This window comes from Adiantum capillus-veneris, chromosome 28, assembly GCF_014529385.1.
Source record: "Adiantum capillus-veneris isolate H3 chromosome 28, ASM1452938v2, whole genome shotgun sequence".
Lineage (NCBI taxonomy): Eukaryota > Viridiplantae > Streptophyta > Polypodiopsida > Polypodiales > Pteridaceae > Adiantum > Adiantum capillus-veneris.
This window is the reverse complement of record NC_140958.1, coordinates 106,753,944-106,766,131: the sequence shown is the minus strand read 5'-3', so window position 1 is coordinate 106,766,131 and position 12,188 is coordinate 106,753,944.

Here is a 12,188-nt window from a genome sequence, read left to right as displayed (position 1 = left end):
GCAAAATTATAAATCCAACCAGTCGTTCATTTACAATTGTCAACACATCATAACTGTCTACCCGATGTGCCATTCAAGTATCTAAGAATCGATTTGACACCATCCCAATGCTTCTTTCCAAGATTGGGCATGCGTACTGACAACTCCCACTGCATACACAATGTCAAGTCTCGTAGCCACCATGGCATATTGGCTATGATGGCATACATGAGACTGCCACAAGCTGAAGCATAAAGAACCTTAGTCATCGTACTCTATGAATTCCCATTCTCCATATTGAAACGCTCAAGCACTTTTTGCACATACTCTTTCTAAGATATGTATCACAGTCTCTTCTTAAGATCTCAAGTAATTAGCATACCCAAAATATGATTGGCATCACCCAAATATTTCATGTGAATTTGACTGTGTAGATTCTGCTTTAGGTTAGCAATGTCCTTTTTGGAATGGCCAATAATGAGCATATCATCCACATGAAGAATAAGCACACTAAGCTATCCATTCCACGATCTTTTCACATAAAGACATGGATCCTCATTACTATGCATAAATCCTTGGGATCGCATAAAAGTATCAAAATTATGATACCACTGCTTGGATGCTTGCTTTAGACCATAAAGACTCTTCTTTAGTTTGCACACCAAATGTTCCTTACCTTTGTGCACAAACACTTCAAGCTACTACATCTCATCGAGGTCATCGTGTAAGAAAGTTGTTATATCCATTTGAACTAGCTCCAGGTCCTTTGTAGCAACTAATCTAAGCAACAGTCTTAGTGTTTCCATTTTGACCAATGGAGATTTTTCAAAATCTATGCCATACTCTTGCTTGAATCCCTTAGCTACTAATCAAGCTTTGTAGGATGCAAACTTGTGTTTATAGACCCATTTACAAGCATTAGAAAAAATATGAACCCCAAAAGGGCCTTGTAAAGATCCATAATTCTTAGGGCTTAAGGCTAAAAACGTGTGTGATTTAGGAGACAAGGCCATTGAATGAGGGTAATCTCATAGGCTTATTTTAAGGCTGTCATAGGCTTTTTGTATGCTGAAATAGAGGCTACTGAGGGAGGATAGGTACACACTTTCTCTACCCAAAAGAGTGATGGTCCTTATGACAATAACTACCCTCCCCCCCCCTTTTTTTGCCACATCATCAAGGGCCCAAAAAAAGCACTTTTTCCAAAAAAAAATAAAAAGCCCTCACTTTTACTCAAAACTTCTCCCCAACCTATATGTATACCAAAAATTCAATTTTCTCTCTCAAAAACTCATTGCTTGACCTGTAAAATATCAAACTTCCCACCTTTTTTTATTTCCCTCTAAAATCACTCCCCTCTCTCTCACTCCTCTCTCTCTTCTCTCTCCTACTTTTCAACACACACTCTTCCTCCTTCCATCTTTCACTCCTCTCCCTCTCTCTTCTCTCTCCTACTTTTCAGCACACACTCTTCCTCCTTCCATCTCTCACTCCTCTCCCTCTCTCTTCTCTCTCCTACTTTTCAGCACACACTCTTCCTCCTTCCCTCTCCTTGTTGCAATCCCACTCCATAGCTTTGTTGCAGCTCTCCTCCCCCCATAGACCTCCTCTCCACTCTGTAGATCTTGTGCAAATCCCCTTCATAGCTCTCATCTCCACTCCGGAGCTCTCCTGAAGCTCTCCATCCCATAGCTCACCTCTCCACTCCGTGGCTCTGCTGCATCTCTCCAATCTTGCTTGAGGCCAGCTTTATTCTCCTTGCCATGGAGCTAGGCGACATTACAAACCTCCCATCCATAGCAAGATCGTCAAGTTCGAAGACGGTTTCTCTACATGTTCGGTTGCCAAAGGACTTTGCACCCTCAAAGCGTCATTACTTGCAAACTGCACAACAATGTCGTGGTGCAGGTTACACCAATGTGGACCTTTGGGTGCATGGTTGTCTCTACCCTAATGATTTAGCCATCAATGTGTATCCAACATCCAATAGCCTTGCTTCATTCTTACAATATGTAGGTAGATGGGATCAAGGTCTTCTTGGATACTGCAAGCAATTGTCGACTATTAGAGCTGATAGCGCACAATGGTCTTTGTATCAATGTCAACTTCTTTCCCATACCACTAGTGGATTGCACAAAAGGATCATTCATGCAGAGGAGGAAGTGGAAACTCTAAAGCATCTTAAAAAGACACCCTTAGGTGCAATGGAAGGTAAGAGGAGCTTCAATTCCATAGAGACTTTAGCCCCCGAAGGTGGTGCTAGAAAAAGAAGGGTTACAACTATAAGGTACATTTTGCTACTCTCCAATTTGTGCGTCTGAGTTAGTGTTTTTGTCCATTCTTGTAGGAATTTTGTGGTAATGTTTTTGTTCATTCTTGTTGGAATTTTATTCAAGAGCTGTGTGGTTGCCACAGCCAGGAGGATCGCATCCATTTGTTAAGTTTGTGCTTCAAGCAATCGGATGTCGTAGCCCTTTTACTAGCACCAAATGCAGAACATTTAAACAATGCTGTTACAAAGGAGGTGATGCAAAAGTTTTCAAATGTTGTGAGCGATGTTGATGTACAGAAGGCTTGTGATGAATTTGGAATTAGTACTAATGGATACATTGCCTTATATGGTCTCCGTAAGGATGCTTTGAGGGACAAAGGAATTACTGAGAATTTTTTTCCTATACCACTTAAGGTCAATCTTGCTAAGAAGACCTCGAACGAAGATGTGTACTTTCGAATAGGAGGCTATTTTCACATAGAGGAGATAATTCCTTCATCCATCTTTACCAAGCGATCAAAAGGAGTTAAGAAACGTGCCAATGCAAGCGTAGGTGCAGACAAGGTGGACAAGAGATTTCCTTAATGTCAAATAATAATTTTGTTGATTTGAGAAGGCTTCAAATGGCAATGATACATTTTTATGATGTACCACCTAATGGTGAGGCTACAGTAATACAGTCTTTTTTTTTCAAATTACGGTTTTCCTTATGTTATTTTGGACATTTTGCAGTGCTAGGTTCAAAGCTGATGTTTGTGCTCAAGCTAGACGAGTATCAGATTGTGAAGAAACAAAGACTAGAAAGGATGAGTATTACTCTCATGAACGAGGCATTATTTCATGCAAAACGTACAACTATGAACGAGGATTGTGCACCATCTTTTAGTGTGCAGTCGGAGAAATAAATTTGGTGGCTTGATGCTATTGAGGTTCCCAAGGAGACCAATGGAGTGCTTGCTTGGACTTTTGAAACGCATTCCATTGATAACAAATGTCATTAAGGCACAGCTAGCTGGGGAAAAACTCCAAGTAGATGGCATAGGGGAGTTTGAAGCTGACTGGCACTTAGGTGGCGATTTGAAAACAATCAAGTGCATTCTAGGGTGCAAATAAGGGGCAAGACCTCTGTATCCTTGTCCATTCTGTATTAAGGGCTATAAGGGGAATGCACACAAAATTGCAATAGTCGACAAAACCAAGGAAGATGACAATTCACAAACTACATGTGTGTGGGAGCATTCGGTGCTACGATGTCCTATGCTAGAGGAGCCTAATCGTGCCACAAAAGACAGTGAATGGAACCCTATAATTAACTTCCCTCTCAAAAATGTGCATTTTTGCACACTTCATGCTTTTATGTGCATCTTTGATCGTTTATTAAAGCTTCATATTGGTTATGTCTTTACAATGAAGCCTGCAGAGAGGTCGCTTAACGCTATCTCAAAAGTGGAAGGGCTCTTAAATTCAATAGGTTGTCATGGGAGCAACACCTCCATTGTTGCATAGAAGAACAATGCAAGAGCTCAGGAGGTGGCCCAACTAGTGTCCATGAGTGGACTAAAGGCAAGGCACTTTTTGAAGAGGGTTCAGTCCAAGGAAAGTAGTGTTGTTGCCGAAACATCAACATCTGAAGGTGGATGGGAGTTGTGGAAGGATCTTTGCAAGTATACAATGGACAATGATAGCAATGCAAGTGTTGTGCTTAGCCGAAAACATGTTTGGGTGGTATTCGACAAGCTGATGAAGATACTACGACTTGCAAGCACAACCAATGAGCAACGACAAGAATTCTAAAATTTGGTGGTGGAGTTCACAAAGGCAGTTGTCACTGCATGGGGTGAATCAAACATCACACACTATATGGTGAGGGCTTTCTATTCCGACTTGGTCTATACTATGCTTTAGTTTTGATCATCAATGTGTTGTGGCTTTATGGGCAGCACATCCTCTATGCCCATGGTGCATACTTTATGAACATCTATGGTTCATTGGATCTTTGGAGCACGCAAGTTATGGAGAAGTCACACTATCATGCCAGGTGTGTCTACTTCAAGAATACAAGACATGCAGGGGGTTTAGTGTGCTCATGCTATCTTCAAGAAATGTTCAACTGGTTTTACCGCATCACCTTTGGACACAAAGTGTCGATTGAACGTGAAAGGTAATCGCACTTGGAAAAAGAAGCCCATTGACTGGCCCATGTTCGTTCCTCAGAGTGGCTGGAGATCCTCACAAGGTCCATCACGGCATGAAATGTGGCGAGCATCAAAGACTAGGGCAGGAAAAGTTTGGATCAGGAGGTGGTAGATGTATTTAGAATCTCATGATAATGGAAAATCCATTGCACTTGGATGCACATGTTATCCCCGTAATTTGAGCATCACATCATATTTCCTTGTACCACGGTCCACAACCCTCTCGATTGAGTGTTTTCATTGTTTGATTGTTTATGCAATTTTACAAGTAGATGTTTCGCTCTGTGTATTTGAATAGCTCTCTAATTTCATGTGGTTCTAAAACTCAAAATATTATTTTCTCCTGCTTTTGGCGGCTCTTTTCCACCATGTGAACCCACCCTTATATGGCCACCCTATATAAAGAGGGAAAAAAACACATAACACTCCTTCCCTCACCGAACACCACAATCTCTAAGAAGCCCCCCAAACGCACTTTCTAGATGGCAAGGACCAAACAGACTGCAAAGAAGAATCCAAAGACCAATGAGGCGTGCAGAAGGTAGAAGATGCGTGCAAATCGGCAACAAAAAGGGCTAGTTGACCTGAAACGCACATAGATGGACATGTTAGATGAGTGTCCGCCATGGGAAGGGGAGGACATCCCAGTGAATCATAGGGTGGACAGAAAGACGTTGCCAGGCGGGATGTGCGCGATGCCATCTGGACCAGGTCGCCACAAACTGTGGCCGGCAAGTCACTGCCGATAGGAATGGGTGCCATGCCTTCTGATCAACCCAACAATGATGAGTGAAGCAGTGATGATGAAGATTATGATCTAGATGAAGATGCCCCCCAGCCACCTCCCAAGCGCCATCGAAAGTCAAAATTCTACAGGAAGCAGCAGAGACCACGGACACAAGGAGCTCAGAGACCCCACAATGCCAACCTCAAAGAGCATGACAATTTTGTCGAGCATTTGCTAAAATTCGGCATTACCGAATGACAGTGGACCTGCTTATTAGAAAAGCACCATTCTCACGGACATGTAAGGAAGTACTACAACACAAAGCTTTGGATGTCTCCAATTGCCATCGAATCAATTCAGGAGGCTACAGAGGCTTATTTGGTCAATCTCTTTGAGGACACATTCTTATGTGCTATCCATGCGAAGCATGTAACAATCATGGCCAAGGACATGCAACTTGCACGTGGCCTAAGGCATGAGTGATACCCTCTAACGTCAAAACCTCTTTTTGTAACTAACTGTTATATTGGAATCAAGTTTGCTTTGAAACCCTTATACTAGAGTCAAGTTTTCTTCTGAACTCAATGTATTTTCACTTTGCGACAAATACAATCACGTCTCTTTTTGTCGCTGTATGTAAACTTAATGTCCACATTTAATGTCTATATTTGTCTACATTTATTTTGCTAAATGGTTAAAGGTGAGATGATAATCAATTGTACAAAAGGTTTTCCAGATGGCAGGCATAGCTTAGATAATGGCAACTAAAGCTAAATAAATTTCCTGACTGGCTTGAAATTGTCCATCAGGTAAAAAATTTGCTCTAGATTTGGCAATATTAGCCAAATTGGTTGTGTCCACAAGGCAACGTGGTTTGGCCAGACAACAGGCTTGTAGGGCACTTTCTCGCTGCCTTATGGACACATTTAGATTGGCCTAAATTGTCACATAATGGACACTTCTAGTACACAAATGTAATTTATATTCTATTTTTTGGACAAATTTTTTTCAATGTATAGAATCAACATTCAAATAGCTAATACATATTACAAATGGGTAGAATTTTCATAGTTTGCCTTGTCACTGAACATGATCAAATCAGTAAATTGAACTTGGCAAAAGATCATGGACAAGAGAGATAAATTTCATTTAAAAAGCTTGTACATCCGGCTTAACTATCTTTTGATAGGAGGCGCTTTGCAATCTCTCACGTCGTTCTATAGCATTGGGTAGAATGGATGTAAGCATAGAAGCAGATATAGATTGGGCATTATCAACCCCCAGGGCTTGACAAAGTGATATGCGTGTCATGACCTTGCCGCAAAAACCAATGCAAAAGTGAAAATTGCAAAAGATTTTTCACCAAAATAATTACATGGGCTGTTTGAGGGATGGTGGCTAAGCATAGGAGTTTAGTTGTGGCCTTAAGCACCCACAAAACAAATTGTCCATTGGGGGAGAAATCCTTGTGTATGATTCACACATCCTGCATTGGTAGTTTGCTGATGTAGTGTGCAAGGGCTGCCTGAGGCCCAAACATCATGCGCTCTCCCCCCTTCTGGTAGCCCACAGGTCCATGTCCAAAACATCCTGCAAAAATGTAATTACCCAAAAGCAAAGAAGAAAGGTTGAATTATCAACGTACAAGATGCTTAGTATTACCTCTTGTTGCTTATCCTCATCATCCATAGTTGGTGTGGCTTCAAGGTTGATACAGAATTTTCTCTCATCAACCTTGCGGGGAACTCCGCAAACTAGACGAGTTGGGGTAGATAGGAGTTTGGTTGGAAACAACCTTGGCTTGTGTTGCAACAAACTCCTCATATGTGACTTCACTCTGCTCTGCAACGAGAATATCCATTGTCACTAGTGCAATTGTGTCAGCGACAGAGTCTCCCAATGGAAGCAGATTGTCATCTGTAGCTTCTGGTGTAGGATCAAGGGGGAACTCCATCTTGGTGCACATGAGGCTAAGACACACATCTAGCCAAACATGAAAAGACTTTTCTAGATCATGTAAGAATAAATACTCTTCATCTTCTATAATTATGCTTCTAAGACGGCTAATCTCCAGTATGGGAATTGCAAGAGGGTCACGACTCTAAGGGTAATGCACCTTGGGGGTGCCAGCAATCTGTTCTCTCGCTGCAACTGCCCCTTCCTAGCCATGGGGATATTCTGTGGCTTACAGTCTTTGCTCACTCTGGACATCTATAGGGGCAGGCTTGGGATCTTTACAATCCGACAGCACCCCACCCACTGCAAGATGCATGATCTCCATCTCCTCCAAGGAGGGCTCCTCATTGACGAGGAAGAAGAGAGTGGCAATGTTGAACAAGAAAGATTGCCCAATTTTATGCTTCTTGAAGGAGTCTTAACTTCCTTTGTCACTTGGCAGAAGTGGTTTGCCTCTTTTGCAATTGCCTCAACGGGGGCTAGTCTCTTTGAAAATGCAGTGTCGCCCTTGTGGATGTAGCGAAGTAGATCAAATGGCAACCACAGCATGGCGTTGTCTTCAAAGTTCACAACATACTTGAGTATATGCACATACATATAATCTATGTTGTCGTGAAAAGTGTCATTGTGGAGTTGCATGGTTTTTTGTAAATCCACTGTGTGGGTGAAGAAGTTGTGAAGATCATTGCATCCAACATATTCGGTGTCCTCTAGGAAAAGAAGGAACCGCGAAAAAGGGGGGGGGGGGGGGGGGGGGGGGGGGGGGGGGGGGTTGTGGCTCTTTCGACGCTGTTGTTGCGTGGGAGGAGAATGGACTAGCATGTTCTTCCATGGCAATCCCTCTCTCTCTCTCTCTCTCTCTCTCTCTCTCTCTCTCTCTCTCTCTCTCTCATTCTCAATACTTTTTAGACAAATAAGAAGCCCCCTCCCCTTTTTATACCCCCCCCCCCCCCCCCCCTCCTACGGCCCGCTACAGAAAAAGATACCATCCTAAACCTCTTTGATATACATACTGATAGCCGTTTTTCGGCTATTCAAAATTATCATAGTGAGCTACCTCACCCTACAAAATTCACCCAAACACTATGGCTATCCCTACCATTTCACTGTATATAGGCGTGTGCGAGTTAGGGGACTTTTCCCATATTTTCTTAAAAACCCTAAATTAGCTAGTCACTGGGCTAGTTGAGTAAAAAAATAAAAATAATAATAAATATTATGGCCCATTTGTGTGTAAATATTGCATTATATATATGGCCTAAATATAGGGATTTTTATAATTATTCTGGTATTTTATTTAAATATTTATACTTAGGTGTGTGTTTTATTAAACCTGTGTATGCCTTCTTTCATCCTCTTACACCATAAGTATATTTTGCCAATGTGTACATACTCTAACCTCATATTTTTCTTTTATACGAATCACCCCCACATTCTCACCCTCACCCTCGTGAAAACAAAAAAATTGATTTCTACTCATTGGTCACGTTTATTATATTATTTACTTGCATACCTTTTCCTCTTTCACCCAAAATAATACAAAGAGGGACCATATCATATGATTCCAATATCTTTCCATATCCATAATTCCTTCATATTTTTATTATTATTTTTACTCATTATTCTAACACCATGTGCTCATTGAGCTAAAATCCATGAATAGTCCATACACTAGTCCCACCATGTATATATTACTTTATTCATCAATAATTCTTCTCCATGCATGTGTAAAGGGCAACTTGGATGCTTTGTATTATGATATGACAAAGGAGGGGCTCACTCTTGGATACATTGTACAAATTCAACAAAGGAGGGGGCCACTAAAAGACTTTTGCAGGCATAAAAAACAGGCTTTTTGGTGAGAATTTTGGCACATATCTCCACTCCGAATTTGGAGCAGTGGTCAAAAGGGAAAATGTAGCCCACGATCTGAATAATCACCTCAAATGTTTTCATGATTTTTGGAGCTACCAGCGGTGAGATATGAAACCCCAGTCTGCCCACTTTTCTCACAAAGTAACCCATAGTCTTCTCTCACCTCCTTTCCCACTTCCACACACATACACTCATTCCTCTCAATCCCTCACTCAAACCTGCACCTTCAATGGTTTCTCTCACCTTCTTCACCATTAACCTCCCCTCTTACTTCCATAGCTCTCATATGAGCTCTCCATGTATATACACCATCTCTATGCCTCTCTCTATTATCTCCAAAGTACAATTTCATCTTACTCCTTATATATATACATACATTCAGCATGTGTACCATGCTTAACCTCTGCAAATCAAGAGATCTCATCAACGGAATTACCATTTTCATCACGATAATCAACCTTGGCGGCGGTGGCGTAAAGAAGGGAAGACGAAGAAGAAGATCGATAGTCATTTTGAGAACCTACACAAGTAAGTCCAAAACTTCTTCAAGCTTCACCATCACAAGGATTTGCTCACTTCATTCAACCATCTTACTTCAACCATTCCCCCCATTCTACCCATTGTAAATATATCATTAACTTTCTAGTGATTACTAACACTAACCACTAACATACTAACAAAAAATAGCCATTGACCTAACCATAAAAGACACCTCACCTCAAGACATGTGTATAGTAACTCTCTCTCTCTCTCTCTCTCTCTCTCTCTCTCTCTCTCTCTCCCCCCTTACTTACTTTCACCTTATCTACCATCAATAATGCTCTCTTTTGAGCCCACACCCATGACTCAAGCAGACAAAGAAGGCCCGCAATGTTTTGATATTCAAAAAAATCATAATCCTGATTTGTTAGCTTGTAAATTAGGATTTCCAATAATCTTAATGAGGGGTCTCCAATCTATAAATAGTCCCCTCTCCTTCTTGTAAAACAACCTCTAACATCTCACATAGCACCCCAACACTCTATGCGTGAGGAGAGACTTAGGTGTAGCAAACACTTGTGAGCTTCACTCTTGGTGTGAGAGAAGCCTTCAAGCTACATATTGCAAGTGAGAGAGCGTGAGTTCCACAAATCTCAAAACCACTATTGTATATGCTCCTTCATCATCAATAAATTGAGGTTTGGTGCATCAAAGGCGTGATTCGACGATCAAATCTTCGTCCTTCCATTAGTGCAATACGGTTTGATGAATTCAAGGTGACTTGTGTATTTTGAGTTTCTATCGGTTGATCTTGATTTTAGAAAGTGTTTTAGTGTGTTTTTCATTGCCAATTTTGTGTCCATTGTAAGAGGGTATTGTGGTGAGAGGTCTCCCACACCCTAAGATAGTGTGTGTGTGTTTTGGCAATGTTTAGCAATCACTAAGCTTTGAGTGAGTTTTGTACAAGCTCTACGATAGCAACCTAACAAACCATCTCCATTTGCAAGTCACAAATAAGGTATTACGCAAGATCCTTTTCTCTCTCTCTTCCCTTTGCTCTAGCTCTCTCTGGTCCATTTTGTGTGTGTCTTGGTGTGAGGTTTCTTGTGTGTGTTGTGTGGTGCATCTTCTTGGTTGTACCAAAATCTCTCTTGCGTCCTAGTTCGCATACCATAACTAGGTGGTGCTCCTATCTTGTTTGGGTTTGGTTGTGGGTTTTCTGTTTTGTTGTGCTTGTAGTTTCCCCAGCCCCAATTGAGCACAACGGGAGCCTTGAGGGGTGTTTAGAGGTCGCCTCTCTTGTTGCCCGCCCCGGACCACCTCAATACAAACATGTTGGGGTATAAAGCCCAATGTGGTCGCCCAGGTAAGTGGGCGGGCCGCCAGGTATGTACACATATTCTTTTGTTAAAACCTAATAAGAACTCACTATGCTCTACACATTATAGTAGAGCGAGTTCACCATATCGTCGTGCTCTTCTTCTCGCACTCTCTCTCGCGTCGTACTTCCGCCCGTACTCCTTCAACTGGTATCAGAGCTCAGATCGAGACTCGGGGCAGCATTTGCAGGTAGCCAGAGTCACCTGCTCAGATTGGAGTGAGATTCGACAGGCGAAGACACGGCCCCAAATCCTGTGGGTGATCCCATAGGGTTCGATGTTCTCAGAATTTCATTCTGAGGTCATCTCGGCCACCATTTGGCTTCGACAAAGTTCTGCGCATGCCATTTTCGACTACGTGGTCTTGCCGTGTGCAGATCCGACTCTGCAAATTTGGGGTTTCGGCCTACGACTGTAGGTGTTGAGGATATCTGCACTTCCAGAGTGCTGGTTTGTGACTATCTACACAACAAAGGACGGCTTACAGTTCTTGGAGGCGTGTCACATACGACACGGGCGCACCTACACATAGACTGTAGGCGACATCCACTAGTTCATCAGGTAGCTTGTGTTTGCTGCTTGATATTCCAGATTTCATCCTGACATTGCAGGTACTTCCACATGGAATGTATTGTCAGAGATTATGTATGTCTGTTGAGGGTTTGCTGGCTGTGAGTCACGTAGCAAACAACCGCCGCAGCGGTTACAGCGTATAGTGGGAAATTTGTGGATGTATGACTTTGTGGAAAGTCTATGTACTGTCAGATTTACTGCAGCCTTTGTTGAGGGTCGAGTGAGGTTTTATTGAGCTGGGGGATTCTCGAATGTTGAGATCCTTTCGGTGATACAGGTCTTGGAGCGATCCCTCGAGCTCCCTTAGATAGGTAGCTAGGATGTATTGACTGTGAGTTAGACAGTTGGGATTGCATCTTTGCTTTACTGCCGTTGAGGCATTTTCGCAGTCTATGCTTACAGGGCAATGACAGGACAGTGAGAGACAGTACAGGTGCAGGACAGGTTTACCCACAGCTTACAGTGTTAGAGAGACAGTGGTTTTTTGAGCTGTTTTTTGGTTTGTTTTTTCGTACACCAGAGCCATTTTACAAAGGAGACTCTGGCGAAATTCTTGCAGAATCTGAAGCTTTCTTGGTTCATTTGACAGGTTGATATTGGTTCAGAGGTCAGTTTACAGGGGAAACTCTGCCGAATTTTTCCCAGGAAAGTAAACTACTGTGAAGCGTAGCTATGGCTGGATCACAGGACACTGCTCTTTACAATATCAAGAAGCTGGATGGAACCAATTTTCCATTGTGGAAGAAGCAGAT